This window comes from Pongo abelii, chromosome 13 (genome assembly GCF_028885655.2).
Source record: "Pongo abelii isolate AG06213 chromosome 13, NHGRI_mPonAbe1-v2.0_pri, whole genome shotgun sequence".
NCBI classification, from domain to species: Eukaryota; Metazoa; Chordata; class Mammalia; order Primates; family Hominidae; genus Pongo; species Pongo abelii.
The window spans coordinates 36,357,292-36,383,311 of record NC_071998.2 but is presented as its reverse complement, the minus strand read 5'-3'; positions in this window follow the sequence as shown (position 1 = coordinate 36,383,311).

Below are 26,020 nucleotides of genomic sequence, written 5' to 3'. Positions count from 1 at the left end.
GCTTCCCAAGTAGCTGGGATTACAGACGTGCCACCATGCCAGGCTAATTATTTGTATTTTTAGTAGAGATGGGGTTTTGAGAGAAAGGACTAGCTGGATTTCCTAGGCGGACTAAGAATCCCTAAGCCTAGCTGGGAAGGTGACCGCATCCACATTTAAACACGCGGCTTGCAACTTAGCTCACACCTGACCAATCAGGTAGGAAAGAGATATCACTAAAATGCTAATTAGGCAAAAATAGGAGGTAAAAAAAATAGCCAATCATCTATTGACTGAGAGCACAGTGGGAGGGACAATGATCAGGATATAAACCCAGGCATTTGAGCCGGCAAGGGCTACCCTCTTTGGGTCCCCTCCCTTTGCATGGGAGCTCTGTTTTCACTCTATTAAATCTTGCAACAGCACTCTCTTCTGGTCCACGTTTGTTACTGGAGCTGAGCTTTGGCTCACCGTCCGCCACTGCTGTTTGCTGCCTCCGCAGACCACCGCTGACTTCCATTCCTTCAGAACAGGCAGGGTGTCCTCTGTGCTCCTGATCCAGCCAGGCGCCCATAGCTGCTCACCATAGGTCTAAAGGCTTGCCATTGTTCCTGCAAGGCTAAGTGCCCAGGTTCATCCTAGTAGAGCTGAACACTAGTCACTGGGTTCCATGGTTCTCTTCCGTGACCCATGGCTTCTAATAGAGCTATAACACTCACCTCATGACCCAAGATTCCATTCCTTGAAATCCGTGAGGCCAAGAACCCCAGGTCAGAGAACATGAGGCTTGCCACCATCTTGGAAATGGCCCACAGCCATTTTGGAGGTGGCCCGCCACCATCTTGGGAGCTCTGGGAGCAAGGACCGCCACACACCACTCCCCATAACAGTTTCACCATGTTGGCCAGGCTGGTCTTGAGCTCCCGACCTCAAGTGATCCGCCTGCCTCGGCCTCCCAAAGTGCTGGGATTATAGGCATGAGCCACCGTGCCTAGCTATTTTGGGAATTGAAACTAGCAACATGAAAAAGTGACCCCTAAAAGTTATTTAAAAATTAAAACACACTTTGGGAGGCCGAGGTGGGTAGATCACGAGGTCAGGAGATCGAGACAATCCTGGGTAACACGGCGAAACCCTGTCTCTACTAAAAAATACAAAAAATTGGCTAGGCACGGTGGCTCACACCTGTAATCCCAGCACTTTGGGAGGCCGAGGCGGGGGGATCACGAGGTCAGCAGTTCGAGACCATCCTGGCTAACACGGTGAAACCCTGTCTCTACTAAAAATACAAAAAATTAGCCGGGCGTGGTGGCGGGCGCCTGTAGTCCCAGCCACCGGGAGGCTGAGGCGGGAGAATGGCCTCAACCCGGGAGGTGGAGTTGCAGTGAGCCGAGATCATGCCAGTGCACTCCAGCCTGGGTGACAGAGCGAGACTCCGTCTCAAAAAAAAAAAAACAAATTAAAACAGCTCATAACAACGCATATTCTGAAAATAAATTTGATTTGGCAAAACTATCACGAATTTTTACATAAGAACTCTGATAAATTCCTAGCGTTGAAAAATCAATAAGAACTTTTACCCTCCATATTGAAGGAAGGATACCAAAAAACAATAGAAATCTATTTTAAAAAAGAAAACGCATATCCAAGTTTGAAGAACTGCTTTTTGTGTTTCACTTATCTATCCCCATTTTGTCTTAAATAGCATCTTACAATATTTGTTACTTTCTTTAAATGAAAGTGGTGGGGAAAAAAATTAAAGGAAGGAATTCTCATTCACTTCCTCCCGGTTTTATGGGAACTACCTCCATATGTATTTAAAATGTCATTAAATGGTGAAGAAAGTATTTTCCTGATCAGAACATTTCAGAAGTGAAGTGTACAAGCACAAAATGCCAAATGCCCAAATGCCGTGGGGCTTTATATCAGCAGCCATAGGAAATTTCCTGCTCCTCTCGCACTATGGAGTATGCATAGCTTGTCCACTCACATTTACAATCAGTTGGCAGTTAAAACTTAACTATGAGTTTGAAGACATGGAAGAGCATTCAAAGCACCCAAGAATAGAGGATGCAGAGGGAAGAAAAATTCATTGTAGTAAGTCTACATTTGCTGCTGCTTTTTCCTCTTGGGCATTTGTTGATTCACAGCTCAGTGCGCCAAAGCCAGGGAAAGTCATGTTTTAAACTCTGTGGCAGTCTCACTGTGGGAGACATCAAAACTTAGACTTCATGACTACAAAGATTAGTCATTACTGAAGGAACTAAGAAAAGTGAGCCCAACATTTGGCACAAATTTTATTTCTAAAGCATTCGTTAATCCCTAAGCTATGCGTTGGTGATAGGAGACAAAAAAATGAAGTTCACACCATGTCAAGGAAATACCGCTTGATAGATACTCCAGGATTTCACCTAAAAGCCTTAAAGCCTTAGTCCATAGGAACAAAGACAAATTATAAACGTATCAGTTTTCACAAATTGTGAAATCTAGTTTCAAATCAATTAGTTCCCTAACTGAACCAAGGTATCCAGCTAGTACTGTATTGTCCTACTAAAAGAAAATTAAATTCTCTTTGGAGAAAATTAACATCTCCGACAATTTTTCATAGACAATGTTCAACATTCAATCCAAGTTGACAGGTATGTCTATACAAAGAATCACATTACTGAAGCCACAAAGCAAAAATGAACAATGGAAATAGATCAACAAATAATACAGATACTGAAGTTATCAAACACAGACTTTAAAACAACTATGATTAACATTTTCAAGAAAACAGATTTAAAAGTATATAAAATTTTACTGGATAACTAGAATCTATAATAAAAGGCAATTTAAATTATGGACTTTAAAAATACAATAACCATAATTAAAATTCAATTCAAGAAACAAGTTTAATGCCATAGAGAGCAGAATGCAGAAGCAATTGCCTGAAACAGAGTTCAATATAAAGTACCAAAATTCATGTACAGCAAGACAAAAGGAGGAACAAAAAGGAGCATAAAGGATAGCTGAGACTGAGAGAAAAGATCAACATATGTGTAACTGAAGTTGCTAAAGGAGAAGAAAAGGAATGCTGGGCAAAAATTTTGCAAAACTGATGAAAGACACCAGAAATGTAAGTAATTCTTTGTACCCCAAGCAGGATAACTACAAAGAAAACCATGCTTACAGACATCATTATGATACAAACCACTGAAAGCTAAAAACAAGGAGAAATCTTAAGACCACTCAAAGGAAAATATTACTACCTTCAGAGGAATAACAAAAGACCAACAGCTGACTCTTCAAATTTTTCAACAGAAGTGTCGAACACCAGAAGAAAATAAAATGACCTTCTTAAAATGCTAAAAGAAAATAATTGCCAACTTATAATTTTTCATCTAGGAAAACTGAGGACAAAATAAAAATGTCTGGACAAATAAAAAAGGAATTTTGTTGCCACTACTGAAATATTATATTTAGTGGAGTTCTTTAAGCATAAGGAAAATTACTCCAGATGGAAGGTTAGTCATACAAGAAGACACAAAGAGCACAAGAAAAAATAAATAAGTAGGTAAACCGAAATGAATATTAACTGTAAAAAATAGATAAAATGATTTCAATCTACAACTTGCAGATTGAAACACACTGCCCATGCAGACTTTTATGCCATAGTTTAGTTGTTGGGCTATGATAGAGATAAGCACAGGATACTACTATGTGAGGACAACAAGGGCACCTGGATACCTTGGAGACACAGGAAAGATCTTCCTGAGAAAGTAACAGATATATATCTATGATCTCTGGTTACTCCCCTTTGTAAGTTATTTGCTCCTGGCAAATTGAATAGTCCACAGTTTCTTACACATATTCTGCCATTTCTTTACTCATGATGTTTGCGTATTCTGTTTTCTCTGACTAAAATGCAAACATCCCCTCCACCTCACCTCCCAATGTCCATAGATTCACATTTTTCAGGTTTGAAGCTCTGTGCCGCTATCATTTTAAGCCTTCTCTGGCCATGTTCCACCACCATCCCTGACACCCCAACCCAAAATTCAAGAATCTCTTTCTTTTTTATAAGGAATGTATGTTTATGTTATCATTCCTATTAGGATTTAGGTTCTTCAGGAACATTTTGTCTTATTCATCGTTTACCCTCCAATAAACATCTGTTGAATAATGAATCAATGGATGGATGGATAGATGGCCAGATAGATGGGGAGGCCATTAGGACCATCCTCCAGGTAAGTATAAGTTTTGCTCTGACTTGGCACTTGCTTAACTATAAATCAAGGCTCAACATGCCATTTTCTTTCCATTCCTGCTTTTTTCTGGTTTTAATCACACAGTTGCTGAATCATCGAATGCTACAGCAGAAACATATCCAAACTGGTAAAAATTCTCAGTAACTATTTTTGATCTTGAAGCCAGTTAGAAACATACTATTAAGGGAAAAGTGATAACTTGTTAATATTATGGTTTGATGAAGGGGAAATATAGAACAGAGTTTTCTAATATATTTAACTGGTTTATAATCTGCAGAGTAAAACATCAACAAGTGTGTGCCCTTGAAATCCGTTAATCTGTCTGTATTGTTTTATGTCCGTATCAGTACAGAGAGAATAAACAATATCCATAGTAAAATGAAAACAAAATATCAAGTTTTTCTTTGTGGAATGCACAGGCCTGCATGAAGATAGATGAATTTTATAAAAATAATCTATGTTCAGTCATGGACAGATAAAAACTGCCACCAACACCAGCAATTTATTTTATATATATATATATATATATATATTTTTTATTATACTTAAAGTTCTAGGGTCCATGTGCACAACATGCGGATTTGTTACATATGTATACATGTGCCATGCTGGTGTGCTGCACCCATTAACTCATCATTTACATTAGGTATATCTCCTAATGCAATCCCTCCCCTCTCCCCCTACCCCATGACAGGCCCCGGTGTGTGATGTTCCCCTTCCTGTATCCAAGTGTTCTCATTGTTCACTTCCCACCTATGAGTGAGAACACGCAGTGTTTGGTTTTTTGTCCTTGGGATAGTTTGCTGAGAATGATGGTTTCCAGCTTCATCCATGTCCCTACAAAGGACATGAACTCATTGTTTTTTATGGCTGCATAGTATTCCATGGCGTATATGTGCTACATTTTCTTAATCCAGTCTATCATTGTTGGACATTTGGGTTGGTTCCAAGTCTTTGCTATTGTGAATAGTGCCGCAATAAACATACGTGTGCATGTGTCTTTATAGCAGCATGATTTATAATCCTCTGGGTATAAACCCAGTAATGGGATGGCTGGGTCAAATAGTGCTTCTAGTTCTGGATCCCTGAGGAATGGCCACACTGTCTTCCACAATGGTTGAACTAGTTTACAGTCCCATCAACAGTGTAAAACTGTTCCTGTTTCTCCACATCCTCTCCAGCACCTGTTGTTTCCTGACTTTTTAATGATTGCCATTCTAACTGGTGAGAGATGGTATCTCATTGTGAACACCAGCAATTTAAAAGGGAAACACTGCCTGAACTTGCACGTGCACAGTGAAACAAACCTCCTTAATGGAACGCATGTAACATTTTCAATGTTTTTCTGGTAAATATTCAAGCAGGTGATCTAAGCAGGTCAAAATTTTCAGAAGTGAGTCTTGATTTTCTAATTGAGGGAATTTAGAAAGATGTGTTTTGGCATATGTGCACTGAGTAAATTTTCTGTACTCCTTAGAAGAAAAGTTAAACAGGATTAATAACATATCCCATTAAGTTTCTTGGGTAGACACAACTACATGCCTACCTAGTATCTATTCTCCATTTCTTAAATTAATGATTTTCTTGGAGATCTCAGTGTGCTCATCTTAAAACAGAACAAAACAAAAAGAAAACACATGCATTTCATAATCTTTCTTGCAGCTAAGGATAGGTCATGTGACACAGGTCTGGCCAATGAATGTAAGCAGAAATCAAGTGCACACTTCTGACATTTTTTTTCTTGGAATAAACACTACTGTCTTCTTCTTTCCTTCTGTCTGAAAAATATAGACACAATTACTAGAGCTGGAGTTTCAACAGCCATCAGCTAACTATAAGGAAAGTACCAAGAACATTGCAGAAATCTCTGTTCTGATCTCCCAAGGTGTAAAACAAATGCTAATATAGCACACGACTGGACTTACTATGTGAGGAAAATAAATGTGTTTTTCAAACCAAAACTTTAACGGTTTTCAGTTACATTTAGCTGAAATTTAATCTCGGAATAAATAATTCCTCAAGAACATAAACCAAACCATTTCTTATCTTTTTCTTCTCCCAACTTCCTAACATACACTGTTTTCTCAACAAAATAGGAATGAATTAATAAGTGATTGAATGAATTAAGCAACCATTCCACTATTTATAGCAATATCTGTTTGAAATTTCTAGAAAAAAAGCAAAGTTAAATGCTATGTCAGGTAAAACTACTTGAATTCAAAATAAACTACCAAACATTGTGAGTCGCAGAATACATTTGAGATATTTTAAAAGTGGTCACTATTCTAAGATCTGTCAGTGACATATAGACCTCTATGATAGCCAGCCTCCTTCATGAAGAAGAGGCATTAAAATTTTGAAATCAGATCTATTATAATTAACTGCTTTTCTGTAATCACCTAGGTCAGAAATGGAAAGGAAGTTAACATGACCATGGAGAAAATCAGCAGAATCAATCTTAGGATAATGGAGAATGTAGAGGCAGAGGAAATACAGCGAGGGAATTAAAGTTCAGCCCTTCCTTCCTCAAGAAGGTCTCCAAACAATATACAAAGGTTGACAGATAAGGAAATGAAGTGTATCTCCTTCTCTGTTCAAGAACTTGTGTCAAGGACCCCTGACTGCACTGGTCAATTTTAGATTTCAGAGAAGTCTAAACTTTTGAAAAGTAGCTCTGCATTATGGAAAAATTAGAGACTCCTCTACACTCTGCTACTTGAAGAGCAGCTCCTGGATGAGCAGCGCTAGCATCAACTGGAAACGTGTAGAAGTGTAGAGTCTTGGGTCCCATCTCAGACTATTGAATCAAATTATTCTTTTGCATATTGAATTTTGAGATATACTGTACTAGAAAACCTTATTAAATATTGTCTCTTTGATGTTTGAGTAGTTATTTGACTATACTTCTCTAAGTTCCAGATGTCAAATAATTTTTTAGAATGTCTCTCACAACTTTTCCACACAATTTTATAAAATGATTATTTTAAAAATATACTCTTGAAAGAAATTGATAATGAAAAAAAGGTGAGCCCCCATTTTTCCCTGGAGGTTGGGAAGACATGTGCCATTCGATAAAAATTACATTTACTAAATCTAGAAACTGGATCCTTGGCAATGTGATATACTTTCATTTGTTTTCTGTTTAAGGGTGAGGTTTTGACTGTGTCGTTTAAAGGCCTACAAAGTCCTTGGAAATTTAGTCTTCTCTCCCTTTTACCAATGTAATTTCACTTGCAGGCAAGCTCTAAATGAATGGCATGAGGAAGAGCAGGTGACTTGACTAGAAGGCAGATGATTTATTTTCCTTGAGTCTACCATCATTTTCAGACATTCTTAAGGAAAATGAATTATACATAAGTTAGGATATTGGAAGTCTCTTTGCTGACAAGGCCCATCCCAGGAATGATACAACTATGAGTAAAGTTATTGTCTCTACATTCCTTCAAAGAAACATGTCAGGGTAGGAACAGGATGGTTAATTTACCAAGGGCTTGCTTCTCCAGTTCACAGGTGTGCATATTCTTTGGAAGCAGTGGTTGCAGTTTTAAACACTACATCCCAGATGTGCAGACAAAATATAACTTCTTTATTTTCTCTGTAACCTATCATGTTTTCCTTACGACCAGGGATGGGGACACTATACTTTAGTTCAACTTCATAAATATAGTCTGATTCAATAAATAGTCTATTTGGTAATTGTTTAATGTTTTTTAGGTAGAAGGCTCAGTCCTTCAGATTCCATATACCCCTGCCCAGATCCTCCCCAAGAAGATCTTTAGATGAATAGGAAAGGTATGGGGTTTACATGACCTCATGATACCCTAGGAGAGCAGTGCTCTTGAAGTCACACTTTGTGTTGTCCTCTCTTTTCTCTGCTGAGGCATGGCTGTTCTGGACTGCTCTCCCTTTCCAAATAGTCCCTTTCTCAGTCACATCTAACTATGACTGAGTGATTTAGCTTCACCATGGATCACCCTGATACTGCAGACCCCTCTAAGACTGTGGCATGTTCTTCATTTATATCTTGGCCTAGGCTACCCAACCCAGTCACTTGATGCCTTGCCTCAAAGCTCAGTGGTAACTCACTGTGCACAAATCAGATTCCTTCAGCATCTGCAAGGAACATGCGGGCATCCCTGACTTCTTCAACTGCCTTCCTTGCTACCTTCAGCCAGTGAAGTGTGGCATTTTCCTTGGCCATGAAGGAAGTGGATGCCACCAAGGTAGAATTCTACAAAGCCAGTTTGGAGGACGGTGGAGTAGAAAGACTGCAAGAGCCTTGTATTCTGTCTTCTTGCTCTTTTTCTCTCTTCTCTTCCAACATCTCTAGAAATAGAGGGTGCAGATTTCTGGCTTTTCAATTTCCCTACACCAGTGCTACCCAGACTAGCGCCAGGCCATGGACTATCACTGGCCCACAATAACATACACACAAAAATGAAGAGTAAATTTCTAGATACAATTTAACAGGGTAATTTCATATCTACCAAATGTAATTTAAAATGTTAGGCTTTTATTTTATGTGTCTTTGTTTTTCTATTTCATTTTTCTCATAACTCATTTTTATTGTATTTTTTAAATGATAGTGTGGAAGCCCAGGGAAAACTTCGTCTTCAACCTCTAAAGAAGCAGTCCCCAACTTTTCTGGCACCAGGGACCAGTTTCATGAAAGCCAATGTTTCCACAAATGGGGGCTGGGGGTTGGTTTCAGGATGAAACCGTTCCAGCTCAGATCATCAAGCATTAGATTCTCGTAAGGAGTGTAACCTAGATTCCTCACATGTGCAGTTCACAATAGGGTTCGTGCTCCTATGAGAATCGGATGTCATCACTGATCTGACAGGGGGCAGAGCTCAGGCGCTAATGCTCGCTAGCCTGCCGCTCACCTCCTGCTGTGCAGCCTGGTTCCTAACAGGCCATGAAGTAGTATCCGTCTGTGGCCCAGGGGTTGGGGCCCCTGCTGTAAAGTTTTGCTTAAAAAAATCAACTGACAAAAGGCAGATTAATTGGAGAAAAGGCATACAAATTTATTAACATGTACATGGAGAGAACCACAGAGTGACTCCTACAACCCCTCGATGGGATGCAAAATCTTATTTACAATCTTGAGGTTACAGAAAGAATGAAGGCTCAGAGCATGGCCAAAATGGTTATGGTGGTAAATCAGGATTTACTGGAAAGACAGGTAACAGGGAGAGGAGAGACTTGGCTGGCAAAGATGGTCATGTTGCCTAGGTGAAACTTCACGGGTAATATCCCTCCAAGAGAATAAATGGTAAATATTTCTTTCAGACCTTTAAAGGTGTCAGGCTCTCATTAATCTTTCCTAGATCCAGTCAAGGGAAGGTTTCAGAGAAAGCCTGGATGCATCAACGTAAATTTTCTCTTTAGATGCAAATCTCCACAAAAGAGCTTTGCAAGGCTACTTCCGTTTGCAGTCCCTCTGAACAGCCATCTCAAAATATGTGAAAGAAGTGTCTATGGGAGTGAAATATTTTTACTTCTTTCAATAGAACAAGATGTGTTAGAAACTTTTTAAAAGTGGTTTCTCCCACAGATAGTTTGAGAGGCACTGCTCCTCATTGCATCTGCTCTCTATTCAGCAAGCCTAAGGAAGAGGATCATCAATGGAAGGGACATCCTCTCTGTCCTGCTCTCTGCACTACAGAAGAAACATGAGGAGTACACCAGACTTGAGTCTGGGTATGCTACAAAAATGTGACTGCTTTTCCTGACAAAGCCTGGATTTTGAACTTATTTTCAAGTTGTAGACGCAAGCTAAAATCTAATTTGACAGTCAAAGCTGGACAAGGACTCCCCTGTGTTCTGGTGGGGACTATGTTCTGACACCTTTTCCCTGAAGCACGGAAACCCATTGTTTCAATGAGTGGGAAGCCCTAAAGCAATGTGATCTACAGGATAAGAAGACACACCAAAAAAAATAACCTGAAGTTGCTGATGTAAGAAGGATTAGTTGGAGAACAGTTCTATTTCAAGAACATCTGAATATGATGTTTTTCATAATCTTAAAAAAGCCTGTATCAGTAATCAATACAATACATTCCAAGCGACCCTGTTTTTTTGCAAAAGAAGAAGAAAATCTCTAGAAAACCATTTGCATTCATATAAGCTTTACAATGCCTGAAACAAATGTTTAGGCCTCAGTCTTTTCCAGTTCAAAGACCACTGAAAATAATTTGTAGACCACACTTGAACAACCACAAATTGAGTGCTGTTCCTAAAGAAAGCTTTCGCAGCTGGGATGCCTGAAGCAGTTCTGGCATTAAGTGGGTGAATATTATTATTAATAAAATTTAATTAAGTTTCTAGCTGAGCACCCTGCTGAAAGACTCTCTAAAAACTAGTCTAACATCATTAATCTAACAAAATAAGAGCCAAATTAGGAAACAGAAGAAGTCTACAGTTTTATCATTGTACTGACCTATCTTAGAGGTAATGTTGACTCTCCTTAGAGATAGTTTCCAAAATACTATTACTCAGTTGAAGAAAAGCTAGACCATGCTCAAGAATAATTGTTCTGAGATTGTCTTATGCCCCACAACCTCCCTGCAAGTGCCATTTTGCTATGTTCCTTACAACCACCTCTTTTTCAAAGATTTAATTCCCTTAAGTCTGCCTGCCAGCCTTTGTCTCAACTCAACTCAAAATGGCAAAGATATGACTTGGTTTATCTACCCAGGTTGATGGATAACCAATTAGACTTTAGTGTGACTGTATATGCTTCTATACACACTCTATATACTACTCAAGAAGTATTTGTAGATCTATTGTTTGCCTTTGATCTATAATTGTAGATTGAAAGGTCTTTTTTTCCTATTCAGTAGACTTCAGATAACTGCAAGCCATAGGCCGTCTCTCTCATTTGAAAAGAGAGAATCTTTTCTTCAAGGACAATATCTGGTCTCCCAACCCAGATGGTCCCTGCTTCCTGAGCAGATCTATTTTGTTTGTTGTTGTTTTGAGACAGGGTCTCTCTCAACAGGTTGATGGATAACCAATTAGACTTTAGTGTGACTGTATATGCTTCTATACACACTCTATATACTACTCAAGAAGTATTTGTAGATCTATTGTTTGCCTTTGATCTATAATTGTAGATTGAAAGGTCTTTTTTTCCTATTCAGTAGACTTCAGATAACTGCAAGCCATAGGCCGTCTCTCTCATTTGAAAAGAGAGAATCTTTTCTTCAAGGACAATATCTGGTCTCCCAACCCAGATGGTCCCTGCTTCCTGAGCAGATCTATTTTGTTTGTTGTTGTTTTGAGACAGGGTCTCTCTCTGTTGAACAGGCTAGAGTGCAGTGGTATGATCATGGCTCACTGTAGTGTTGACCTCCCAGGCTTAAGCAATCCTCCCACTTCAGCCTCCTGAGTAGCTGGGACCACAGGCATGTACCATCAGACTTGGCAAATGTTTTTATTTTTATTAGAGACAGGGTCTCCCCATGTTGCCCAAGCTGGTCTCTAACTCCTGAGCTCAAGTAATCCTCCTGCCTTGGCCTCCCAAAGAGCCGAGATTACAGATGTGAGCCACCATGCCTAGCTTCTATTAATAATGTCAGTAAGAGGGTACTGCCCTTCTCCACCAGCTCCTAAAATTAGGTAGGGCTGTGGCCTTCTTGCCTTTGAAGATGACATTCCCAATCACAGTTAATATATTAAAATATATTCATGTAGATTAAATATAGTATATGTAATTATATTGACTAAATTCTGCTACACCTGATGCTTTGATATATTGTCAAATTTTTTATACGTTTGTTTCATTTGGTAGCTTTATTTATTTTACTTATTTTAATGTATTTATTTATTTCAGTGTGGTAGTTTTCTTATTTTGATGACAATTTGTTTTTAGCTGTCTAATATTTTTATTAGTTGTCTTGGGTCAGGTTTCCTAGAAGCAAAACCTGACATCAAGATTCATGAACAAGTGTTTTATTACAGAAGGATTCCTAGGAGAAAATGATAAGGATTTGAAAGAAATAGTGGGGAAGTCAGGGCAAGACTGGGAAGGGGAAGAACCCAAGCAAGGCTGTAATTGCAGATAAAGTTCCAATCTCAGCCTAATCCTATGGGGAGCTCTAGAGTATAAATCACATGGCAAGGCTTGTCCCACTTGTTGAGGCAAATAAGTCGGGCTTTTGTACCCTTCCATCAGTCAATCACCAGCTGTCAGCCAGTGGATAGGAATATTCTCAGGCACTTCCCTCACTGATGAGACAGTTTATATATCCAAAGACAGTCCTCTGCAGAGGTAAGGGAGCCTTTAGCAAAAGAGAATACAGACGCTGAGGGGACAGGGCATAGTGCTGGTGAAAGGAATTGGAGAGGGAAGTACCTGGGCAGGACAGAGTGTTCACTACAGCAGTCATTGAAAAGATCATAAGCACCATGCCTGGAGCACCGAAAAGATGAAATAAACCTTGAAATCCAGATGGTTTCTGGCATATCACAGGTCTGCTAGACTTTTCTTTTCTCTCCTCTAACCTAATCCTATCTTTTACTCCCCCTTTCCATCCTTTGCCAAAGACTTTCTGAAAATTGTTTGTAATACCTGATACGCATAAAGAATCTGTTAGGTCCTCAGTATTAAACAGAAGAGATAAATGTTTTCACATCCTATCTGATAAAATGAAGGACACAAATTTAAAAATGATTCTCTATTTTTAATGTTATAATTTCATATTTACCCCTCTCATTCTTGGATTTGTTCTTACTCAATAATAGTTTCCAACATTTTAACCTGGAGTTGTTCTCACTCTCTTACTAAATGATTTGAATCCAATTCCAAGAAAAATGCTGCCACCCTATTTATAATACTCTTGCACCTCCAACTGATTCCTTTCACGGTGCAATCCTCAGGTACAGATGTAAAGCTTTCTACTTCATAATGTAAAAGAATGTAAGAGACTATCTCATGACAGGAAGAAGACTCTATAGAAAAACCTTTTTTTGAAACCCCATAGCCCAGACAGTAGCACGTTATTTTTGGTGAAGAATTATCTAAAAATATAAATGGTATCTTAGTTAGTGTTCAATGGAGAACCAAGAAGGGAAAGAGGAAGGAGTAAATTTTGAGGAGAGACTCTTTTCACTGATGTTGTTTAGGATTGCAAGTACCTAGTGTTTATGAAAAGCAACTGGCTTTTAGTGGGTTCTAATTCTCAGCAGGCAATTCAACCCCTTATTCCTTGCACCCCAAGCAGATCACTTCTACTGCTACCATTCCTCTCCACTTTGGTTTGCTTTTGGGTGACGTAGTTTGTCCTAAGACCAGTGAGTTCCATGAGTATTATCACATTGCCACTCCTTTTGCTGTAAAATAAGTTCCTTGGATAAAAGCCTTATGAAAAAGGATATGATGGCAGTGAATAAGGCACACTGTCATCCAGGAATAGTGGTCTGGGCAAAAGCGCTGCAAGAGCGGAAAGCAAATTTGAATTTGGAATACATCTCTGTTCCATGTGGACACATCTTTGCCTTCTCCAGGTGGCCAGCTATTTTTCCCAGGAATTATATTCTATCAGGGGCTCATCGTTGGCCTCTGTGCTACAGCAATGGTCATAGCCAGATCAGCGTTGTTGATGTGCTGTGGCTGAGCTCATACCCACCCCTATTTGTGATGTTATAAAAGTCTTTTCTTGATTCCTGATTTAAGTTTTCAGTTCAAGGCCCTAAACTTATTGTTTTATTTTAATAAGCTCTCTAACACAGTCAGACACAGTTGACACACTGTGTCTATAACCTTTGTAACCACCATTGTTGCATAGCAATCAGATGCCACCTTTATGTGATCACTCAAAACCTTGCTTTCCATCACCTGACACCATCACCAATGATAATTTTAGAAATCATGGCACTGCTACCTGTCACCCATTAACAGGGTGCGATTTCTGTCTAGCAAGGAGTTTATTCATGTGTCCATAAAACATATGAGCCACTCTAGTTTCAGAATCTTCTCCAGAATGTCTGTTTCATGAGGCTACTCTTGGTACCAACTACTATATCAGGCAGGGTCTTAACAAGAGAACGTGGGCACACAGCAGGGCAGAAAAGGTGGATAATGGAGCCAGAGGACAGGCGGGTCAATACACAGGATGCTTAACAAGGGCAAGTAACCAAAAACTCATTTATATTAATATTTCTGTAAAAGAATTCCTATTGGTTTTGTCATTCTTCCTTAGGTATATCTGCATGACTCTTCCTAACCTTTTCTTCTCTTATTCCACAGTTCTAGCTCTTGGCTTTCCATCCATATCACACCAATTTGATTTAATACCTGGCTCCACTACTAGATTAATAGCCCAGTAGAGTGAGCACTGTAGAAGCCTTCAGTGTTAGCACCCATGACCATAGCAAACTGTGTACCTAGGAGCTATTTATTTGAGTTTTCAGGACAAGCTCTACACAGATACCTAATCCTCTACTTTTCTTAAAATTGTTGGATTTTTTTTCAGCATGTGGGATGTTGCTTGACCTAAACGTGATGAGGCATGGCATAACGAGTGTCAGGAGGGTCAGGAAAATGTAGGGGGGCAAATTTGTCAAGGAAAAGAAAAAAAATAACTTTCTGCCAGATCTTTCATTCCAGACATGCTGGAAACTCACACCATCATAGGCTTTGGTAGTCAAAGCAAACTTTGAGTAGTGCTAAGAAACCTTTGACATGTGTGAATTGGCAGTCCATGTTGCTTCTGATTCAGCATATTTTATTAAGCTTTTTGGCGTGTCTGTTAGGAGTTATGAAGCACAAAAACTCATGCCTCTTTTAAAAGAGAAAAGGTCCTATTCAGTGATTGTGACAATTCACAACAGGATCAAGAAGGCTGGCACTTAGCAGTCGTGGGACACAGCTGGCACCTCAGGACCTTGTGGCGGGTAGAATGCACAGCACAGATGTACCCATGAAACTAACATACTGACTTCCGCTTAGGGAAATCACAGTTTCACCTACATCTTACTCACATGCTATTGCATTGTCAGGGATGGTTTCTTCTTGGTTTCTCTAGATCTAAATCAGATGCCCAGGGTTTAATACCACCTTTAAATCAATGGTATCAGTGACCAGTTGATCAGTTGATTGCTTAGTACAAAAATAGTTCTCCAAAGACAGAGATATGGCTAAATCCATTTAAATTTTAAACTCATTATCTTTCATGATCTGATTAAAGCCATTAACCTAATCATCCAACTCATAAATGCACTGCAGAGATGGGACAACAGGGTGCAGATGGACTAGTATAATTTCTCTCAAAAGTGTTCCTGAGTGTTCGTTGTCCTGCTCTGGAACACCACACTGCACCTTCCCACACCACACCATATCATATTCAGTCAATTTCCTTGCTAGTCCAGGGGAGATGGCAAGAAGCTTGTTTTAATCTCTGGCTTTGTTCCAAAATAAATATTCACTTGAGGTGTCTTAAGTGCAGTGGGAAGTAACTCTTGTCTGAAAGGCATTCATTTTAGCAGGCATTTGTTGAGAGCCTACTATATGTCCAGCACAATTCTAGGCACTTTGGATACAACAATGAACATAAACAAACAAAAAATCCCTGCCCTCATGAAGCCTACATTCCAGAGGAAGAAGAAAGATGTTTTAAAAAATACTTAGAATAGGTCAAGTATATAAAATGATGACCAGAGTAATGAAAATAAAGTAGAAAAAGGAGTGTCAGGGAGACAGGTAGTGGTCAGTTTTAAATAAGGTGGTCAAGGAAAACTTTATAGAAAAGAAGTCAACATTTGAGCAACAACCTGAAGAAAGTGAGGGAAAGGGTTGCATGGAGATCCGGGAGGCTGGTGTAGCTGTAGCATAGAGAGGAGCTCAAAGAGGGAAAGAGGAGCCACAGCTTTGTTGAAATTGACTGCAAGGGGGCAAAGGCAGAGGCAGAGAATTCAGTCAGGAGTCATCGCAATGACCCAAATGAGAGATGATGGTGGCTTGGGCCAGAAGAGAAGCAGCGAAGTGACGAGAAATGGTCAAATTTCAAATATATTTTTCAGCTAAAGCCGACAGGATATGCTGATAGATAGGACACAGCATGGAGGAAAATAAGAGGAGTCAAGCTGGATCCTGATGCTTTTGGACCGTGAAATTGTAGGACTGTAAGTAGAATCACCTAGCAAAGAAACCAAGGCAGATACAGGATGGATTTATACGTTTATGCTCACATGCAAACAGAAGGTGACATGTGGCTATTTTCTTACGTCTTTCATACATCAGCATGAATTAACTACTGGAGTGTGTCATTTAAAGGACAGGATATGGTCTGCACACATTTAAGTTTAACAACGGTAAACATTACTCCTGTCTGGTTAACTGGGAGATGACATCACCTCAGTCAGCCTGTGGTTAAGTCTTGCAGGGAAAATGCCACTGAGTTTTCTCAGCCTTAAAAAAATAATGTATACTTTTATCTGACCTAAATTCAGGAACTATAAAAGAAGAAATGCAAACTTGGATGCATGAGCAGAAATGAAATAATATAGCAGATTACTTTGAAGTTAAGGATTTAGTGCAAAAATAAATTTATCCTGTTGTAAAATTTTAGTCATAAATATCTTTTTTTCGGTGTGTTTTTTTTTCTTCCCCACAGTTCTTGGCAGTTTTTTTCTCTCAAAATGTGGGCAAGGTAACAAAAATTTGGCTTAAAAATGTGGGCAAAAGTTAATAAAATATATAAATTATGTTATTCTTTTTTCCCCAACAAGTAGCCTTATGCTTTCCAAAAACAATCCCAATGTTTATCTCTATTTCCAAGGAAATACAAATCTCTGAGAATTTCAAGGATCGCTATTTTGCTTTACTGTTCTCATGTCCTTAGTCAGTTCCTTGTTGTGACTATCTGGTACAACATTTTTGATATCATGTGAAAGAGGTATGGAAAAGTAGAAAAAACCCAAGCCTGAAGCAAGTCAGATTTGGAAGTGTAACCATGGGGAAGTGACTAGAACACTTTAAGCCTCAATTTACATAAAGGATAGTAATAGATAATATTATTAGATAATTATGGACAATGACACCTGGTTGAGTTGTTGTAAGGCCCAAATTAGTTAACATGTACAAAACACCTATGTAAAAATGTGGAAGTTATGTGAATAATTATTACTTTCAGCATTTTCAGTAGATATAGAAACAAAACTTCAGTGGACATTGCCAAATGTTTAAAGAAATACAATTTTGAGATTAGTCTGAATTTATAAAACAAATTTTACTCTATCATAAAATAAGGCCTAGCTCTTAAGAACAAATGAGTAGCGTTATTCCTTTTCTCCTGGGTTTTTCCCCCTCATTTTTAAGACCCACGCAGGGCATCACATATTTCACAAATGTAATCTGTCCGTGCTTTATTTCCTAGATCACAATGCCAAACACAAAAGTCTAGTCATCACTAATCATTTGATCAAGCCCTTGAATTTGACAATCTCAAACTATGTTATCACACAGAAAATAAGCAGATGATTCCATAACACTAAAGAAAAAATAGTTTCTTTAAAAACTCTATTCTCCCCTAATGAAAGAAAGAATGTGGTGAACATTGTCTTAGCCTGCTAAGCGTGCCTGCCTTGTGTGTTTCCCCCGACAGACTCACCTGCCTCACTGATCAAAGGGTTGGGCACTGACAAACTGGTCACACTCCTTCCCCAGAATTTTTCAAAAGTTTTAAAAATTAGTTTGAGGGTATATTTGAGCTGAATTCGAGGGACAGAGCTCACATTCATTGTGTAGATCAATGACACTCAAAACATGGTCCCAAGCCAGCAGCATCAGCATCATCTGGAAACTTATTAAAAATGCAAATTTGGGGGCATCACCCTAAACTGAACTGTGTGGGAAATTCTGGGGACAGAGTCCAGGAATCTCTTTTTAACAACCTTTCAGGTGATGCTGGTGCACTTAACTTTGTAAACCACCAGTGCAAACTAACCCAGATACATAACTGTTTTATCATATGAAATTTCTCTATTGAAGAAAAATAATGGAACCCGTGGTATATCCAAATATTTGTAGCTCTACCACAACAAAGTCCTCTACTACTTACTCATACATATGATTTATTAACCTATGGAAGGAAAATGTCTTGAATGTATGCTAGTTTCTCATTTTAAAGACCTTTAGATTTACAGATTAAAGGATAATCATTTTCTTATGTCTGAAACCTCTAACTACCCAATTCTCCCTTTGTAACTGAATTTTTTACAGATTTAGATCTTGCCTATATTTATAATTGCTGCATACAGTCCAACAAACATACTTCACACAATAAGTTTGAATCTGAACTCTTGTGCAAGTGTCCCTCTGCACTATGACTTTTAATCAGGAAGTTATGAAACAGCCATTTTTAATAATAATGCTATGTGTTAGATGTGCCAAGAGATGTTGTAGTCTGTCAATGTGTTTGTTCCTGAGGCCTCAAGCTCAAATTTTCAGACAGTTAACAAATGGGTGAAGCAAGCTAAGTATGAGACAGTAGGCAATGGTGGGGACTATGGCAAGCTGGAATATGCCTGCATGCATTTAATCCAGAGATTCTATTCAAAAATTGTGAAAATATGGTGTAGGCCAAGTGAAATGTCAGTTATTGGATTCAAGTTACAGGCTGTATTTTATGAACTTTGGTTTATTCCTACTGCATTCTTGTAGTTGAGCACCTTTGGACTTAGAAGTAAAGTGATCCCAGACCAATCACAGAAGCCACAAACGACTGCTCTATGGAAAACAAGTGTGTTCCTTACTTCACTGCTTCTTTCTCAGGTCAGTCCTATCTAAGAAGTAGGCTCAAAGTCTAGGGGAAATTTTCTTCTTTTTGTGGCAGTCTGATTGAGATATAATTCACATACCCTATGTTATAAGCTGAATTGTGTCCCTCCCCTCCTCTTCACTCCATCAAATTTATATGCTGAAGTCCTAAGCCCCAGTAACTCAGAATGTAACTGTATTTGGAGATATGATCTTTACAGAGGTAATTAAGATAGAATGAGGTTATTAGGGTGTTCTAATCCAATATGACTACTGTCCTTATTAAAAAAAGGAAATTTGAATACAGGCATGTATAGAGGGAAGACAATGTGAAGGCAGGAAGAAGACAGCCAATGACAAGTCAAAAAGAAAGGCCTGGAACAGGTCCTTCCCTCATAACCCTCAGAAGGAACCAACCCTGCCAAAACCTTGATCTCAAAGTTCTAGCCTCCCATTCTGTGAGAGAATACATTTCAGTTTTTTAATCCACCCACAGTCTATGGTACACTTTGTTATGGCAGCCCTTGCAAATGAATATGCCATACAATTCATCCATTTAAAGTGTCTAATTCAGTAGTTTTAGGATATTCACAAATAGGTGCAACCATCACCATTAGTCAATTTTAGAACATTTTCATCACTCAAGAGAAAACCCTGTGCCTTTAGCTATCAACATCCTATGACCCCATCCTCCCCAGCACTAATCTAGTTTATTTTCTTTCTAGATTCGCCTATTCTGGATGTTTCATATAAATGGAATCATATAACATGTGGTGTATTCTTGGCTTTCTTCATTAGCGTGAATTTAGGATTCCTCATTGTTGTCATATGTATTGTTCAAGAAGTAATGCATTCCTTTTCATGCCCAATTACAACTCCATTGTATGAATATCCCACATTTTGTTTATCCATTAATCAGTTAATAGATGTTTGGGTTATCTCCACCTCTTGGCTATAATGAACAATGTTGCCATAAATATTCATGTAGAAAATTACTTTATAAAGAGAAAAGCTGTATGCTTTGAGGAGAAGCTAAAACCTGCACTAAAAGAACATAGTGATGAAAATTCCTCACTATTTTTTTAAGTTGACTTCTGGCAAATTTCTACATTTCTTATTTTCTCTGGGGCCCTTCCATCATTCTCACTTTAAACAAGCTATCATCATCCACACTTGCAGGCTGATTCATTACCTATTTGTTCAACAATTACATGGCACTGAGTTTACTGAAGGATATATGAGGACCCTCAGGGGAGAAGGAAAGGGTCATTGTAGATGTGGCATCAGATCCATTATGAAGCTTAGGCTGGGAAAAGACATGGTCAAATGAGTGGGTGGGTGTGGGTGTAAAGGGTTGAATTTGTGTTCAGAAGCATAAAAAGACTCCCCAGCTGTGGAGGCCTGGCCAAATTATGCTCGATTTGAATGTAGTGGTGGAAGAGCTGCCAGACAAAGAGAGGTATTTGAGTGAGATAAGTAAACCTAGCCCACTAGTTCATTAGGCTATTCTTCAGTGCTCACATAAAGGTGTGATTTACAAGAACTCTATTTTACAATTAGTTGTAATACGAGCCAATAAAGAATGGGAGAGTGGAAAAGTCATAGAAATCTTGATTGTTGCAAAATTATATCATGGAGAGCCTGAAAAAAGAAATTTGTGTGTACATTGATATAGTAGGTTGCCAAGTCGATGTCTAAACTAAGAGTTTCTCCCAATTAGTTTGGCATGGGAATGTAATTTTTAAAATAAGAGCATTCTCATAGTAATAATATATTGGTGGAAGTGTACATAGTGTGTCTATGGCAGCATTGTGAAAACAATAGTTTCATAGTGTTGGATCAGCAACTTACTATGTGACAGATATGACACTAGAAGCTGGAGATGCTGTTATGAAATAAGATAGACATGGTCCCTACCCTCACATTGTCCCAGAAAAAATTATTTCCTGACTTGTGGTTAGCGAATTGTTCCTGACATGCCTATTGGAAATTCCAGTCCTATAGAATGTGGTTAGATAAGTAATGTTTCTCTTATGCCTTTGAATATTCTGATTCTTAAATAATAATGGAACAATCTGAGCACCCATATGTACCAGTTATTACACCACGCACAGCAAGTTCAACAATCATTAAAATATTTGGCTCTTGCCCTCAAAGAACCAACAACGAAGGATGTACATATACCATATACATAATGAAAGATTCTGGAATAGAGGTATAAAAAAGTGAGAGCATGGAAGTTAGTTATTCTTGCAAAGAGTGTGGTTAGTTGTAGTCCAGAGGAAAAGGGTTGGGAAGTTTTCACAGGAAAAAGTAAGGGTTGAGCCAGATCTTCAAGACTTAAAAGGATTTAAGTCCGATAGTAAAAGGAGCGAAGGGAATTCTAGTAAAAGGGAACAGCTTGAGGAATGGCCCAGAGACATGACAGTGGTCCTTGGAGAAATGGCAGTTAGACAGACATTCTGTCTACTCGTTTCCCTGCTACATCCCAAAGAAGAAAGACTCAGACCTAGAGACTGCTCTGGTTAAATGTTTCAGTGGAAAGTTAAGACCGGTCTATCGGTCTCAACTATCATTTGAACACCTGGAAAATCTCTAAGCATATAAAAGCATGCATGGCTTTCTGGGGCTTACCACATATTAAACTTGAATTTCTATAAAAGCAGATGACAGGTTTAATAGGCAAATAATCTTGACTTATAGGATCCCCCATGTCAACACTAAGTTGAGACTCAAGTTAAGGAAGTACAGTATGTCCTTTAGCAAAATTGACAGGTAGTTCCCAGTTTTACTGTGGATGAGTTTAACTTGAGTATAACCAGTAATGCTCTTACCATGGATTTGTGTAAGATGGACTACTGCAGGTCAAGGGCAAACTATTTACGTCTGATGGAGGCAGCATAGAATAGTGATAAGTTCCTAAATAAAATTGTCTTTGTTTTAAACCCCAATTCTTTTACCTGTTAGGCTTAACCTTCTTGAGTCATACAAAGTCACTTGGCCTCAACTGTGGATACCAACTGCACTTGCTCTAAGGGGCTATTGTGAGGATTAAATAGTACATGTAGTGTTCAGCCTGGTGCATGTACGACATTGGCATTTGCAAGCTGTTATTATAAAGTAATGGTGAAGAATCTGAGCTTCCTAGATCTTACCTAGATCTAAATCCTGCCTCTGTCAGATCTTTGAAAATTTTCTTAGTTTCTATGCCTTGATTTTCTTGTCTAAACCACGAGAAAATAGCACACAGTTACTGCAAAAATTAAACAAGAAAGTATATATAATATGATTACCACAAAACCTAGCACATAGGTCTTCAAAAAGGCAGTTCTTGTTAATATTATATAATTTACAATAAGAAAAATTTTGTTTTCTCATAGTCATATTTTCTAAGCTTTTTAAAATTAATTTTGGAGTAATTTTGAATACATTCTTGGTATCTAATAAGAACCTATGGTTGGCCCTTTTGTATAGTAAATATACACTGATGACTATTCATTTGTATTAAAATTTTCCCGGGTAGCTTCTGCTTGACTAAAGTATTTCCTCCTTTCTATTTTAGGATTTAGCCTTCATATAATTAATATCTATTAATATATGTGTTTGCTTCAGGGAAGTGTTGGGATTGGCTTCTCTGGAAAGCAGACCCTGTGATGTAGCGAGAAATGTGAAAGGTTTATTTACTGGGAAGTAAAGTGAAAGAGAAGAGGGCAGGATTGGGCAGAGATAGCCATCAAACCTGTTGCAGGCTGACAAGGTCTAGGCCAAAGAGGAGCTGTAGAGCAGGATTTGCTTGGTAATGTCGTCAAGAGCTTGGTGGAAAAGGCTAAGTCCTTGTTACCCCTGCCTTGCTCAATTTTTGGCCAGAGCCATCCTGAGAAGTATAAAACCTTGGCCACCAACACCTTGCTTATTCCAGAGTTCCCCCAGATGGGTTTTCCTTTTACTTGAGAACTAAGATGGACTGTGAAGGTGATCATAGCTGATGGCCTTCAGCTAATGGAGTTCATCATAGCAGCAAGTCCCTTCTTGAAGGGACATCTGAACAATGTGTGTCTTTGTCTGCTACAGAAGATTTCAGGAGGTAATGGTAGTAATGGAACTAATTTAGTACTTGCCCACATTTTCTTAGCCTCGCCAGTCCCTGGACTTCAGCCACTTTCTCAAAGAAGAGTCCCAGCCACCTTCAACACCCCTGTACCTCTTAACACTAGCAACTGCTTCAGCTCCCCTGGGATGAGATATAGGTTCATATTCAGCTTTTACTGCACTCCCTGTGGCAGAAATTGCAGCAGATCTGATGCTCATCCCAGGCAGCCAAACTTACAAAGTCTTTGGTTCTTCATACTTCTGAGCTCCGATGAGGCCATGCTACATCTGAGGACTTGGGATCTGGCCAGGTATCACAACCTGCTAGAAGTAGAGGAGAGTTAATGTTCCATGGACTGAACTTTGATCAATGAGAAACAGAAGATAAGAAGGATTAAGCAGAAAATATATATAATATAAATATATATAAAATATAAATATATATATAATATATATATCAAATATAAATATATATATATATATATTCTACTCCTTTGTCCTCAATGGACTGTCCCTGAATGCAGTGGTTCAGTATAGCCTACATGGATAAAGTCCCACAAGATTGAGCATTCATCTTTGTTATCTTATGACATTATGGCCAGCTTAAAAACATACTACCTTGCATTTTCTTTACTTTTATCCCAACCTCATTTCTCTTTTATTCTTCTCTCTTGCTTCCCTGGAATCACAGTTGCAAATAACTGTCTTATATTTTAGCACACAAGCTGAGGTTTGGCTCATTTCCCCGGGACCTAGCCTAAGAAAACAGTTAACAATTATTCAGTGCCTACTATGTTCCCAGTACTGTTCTAGGAGCTTTAAATGTATCCTCTCATTGTCTTCTCCAAACAATCCAATGACATAGGTATTCTTAGTATCTTCACTTCTGTTTTATAGATGATATGAGAAACTAGGGCACAGAAATGTTGAGCATCTTTCATAGGCTTCTACAGCTAGTAATTAGCAGATCTAGGATTTGAACACAGACAGTCTTGACTACAGAGCCCAGGCCCTATTCTGTTTCTGCAGTTGAATTTGATTCTCAAGTCTATCTCTAAGTTAAATACTCATAAATGATGAAATTCCATGGCAAAAATGGAAGCTACATGTCATCCAACGGAAGTGCTACTGAGCCAGACATAATGTGAAAAATGTTTATCTAACCAGAAAAGTTGAACCAAGTGAAGGAATATCAACCAGAGGTGAGATCTTTAGAGGAACCATTCGAAGGTCTAGATTCCCTCTGGCTTCCTCAGTTTAGTTAACCATTTAAATTTGGATAAATCACATGATCATTCTATGCCTCAGTTTCCCCAGCTACAGTATGAAAATACAATTCCTAAGCTGCTTGTCTCTCATTACTTGTGTAAGAACTGAATACATTATATCTAGGAAAGCATTTCTAAATACTAAATTGTTATTATTATCACCATAAGAGTAATTTTGTTAATAAAAAGCTTACTAACTTTAATGTTACTAAAATTTAGATCAACTTTTACATCTCAAAAAAAGGACTTTTGAAGACTCTAGACTAATATAACATGAATTTAAGATAATTAACAAAAGTAAGGCAAAGGGAAAAGAAAAGTTGCGAAGCAAACAGGTAAGGACAAGATCAGTGCATAGCATAAATGCCATCCTTGCTAGTGATAGAACACACATTTTGTTCTATGCTTTCTGGCAGCTGACACAAGGAAGAAAACACCATCAGCTACTGGAGTTGTAGTATCCACAAATCGAAAATGAACCAATGGCCTGAAAAATTCTGAAACTGACAACAGCAGAGAGAAATTTCACTATTGGTCTGCACAGAGAGGACATCACAAAAATAATGAATAATATCCTCAATAATATTCTAGCAATACATGCATTTTTCCCTCAGTGTAGGCTGATGACAACATACCAGAATGTGACTGTATAAAATAATCCTGAAAAGAGCCCACTCTGAAGCAGTCTGCAGCCTTCTGGCTCAATCCTGGGTTAGCTTTTAGAATTCCTAGACAAAACAGAAGCTAATACTAACAATAACAAAACTATTAATAGCTAATTTATTCATTTATTCAACTGATAGTTATTGAGCAACTCCGTGAGCTAGGCACTGAAGATACAGCAGTGGACAAAACACATAAAAATCCCTGCTCCCATGGAGCTTCATTTAGGCAGAGAAGATAGAAAATAACAAATAAATAAGTTAAATACATAGTATGTTGGTAATGATAAATGCTGTGGGAAAATAGACAAGTGAGATAGAAAGGCAACACAAGAATTAAAAACAAAGTAGTGGTATATGTTCTCTTACAATATGTACCCCAGAATGCATACATAAACCTGAACCCTTTAGAGACTGTAATATTATGAGGCATTAATGTTTTTTTTTTTTGTTTTTTCTGGGTGGCTTTCAATCAGTAGCTGTATGTTAGCTATATGAAGGTGAGTATACATACATATTGTGAAAGCAAAAATTGCATCCAACAAAGTTAAATAGCAAGGACAAACTTTATTCAAAGCAATTACAATAGGAGAGAGAGGCCAGAAATCAGCCTGCTCAACTCCACTATAACAAGGGGTGGGAGGAACTTTAGGGACTGGTATGAGCTAGTGGAAGGGAACTAGAGAACACTGGAGGATGGGGGCAGGTTGATCACTGGGGTGTGTGAGGCACACTGAGTTTGCAAAATACTTTTCTCTGTGATTAGGTCATCTCTGCTTGCTAATTGGCACCCATTGAAGTTAGGCTCCTACCCTCCCTTAGAGACTGGTAGACAGGAGTGCTATCTTTCATGATGATTACATTTCAAAGGGTTGGCTCCCAGCTCCTTGAGAAAGACTTCCCTGAGTAGTACAACAGGCAAGAGGCTTTTAAAAATATTTACATCTCAAAGGGGCAGAGAAAGGATTTACAATTACAATTTTTTCTTTTATAAATGCTCTAGGAAAAAAA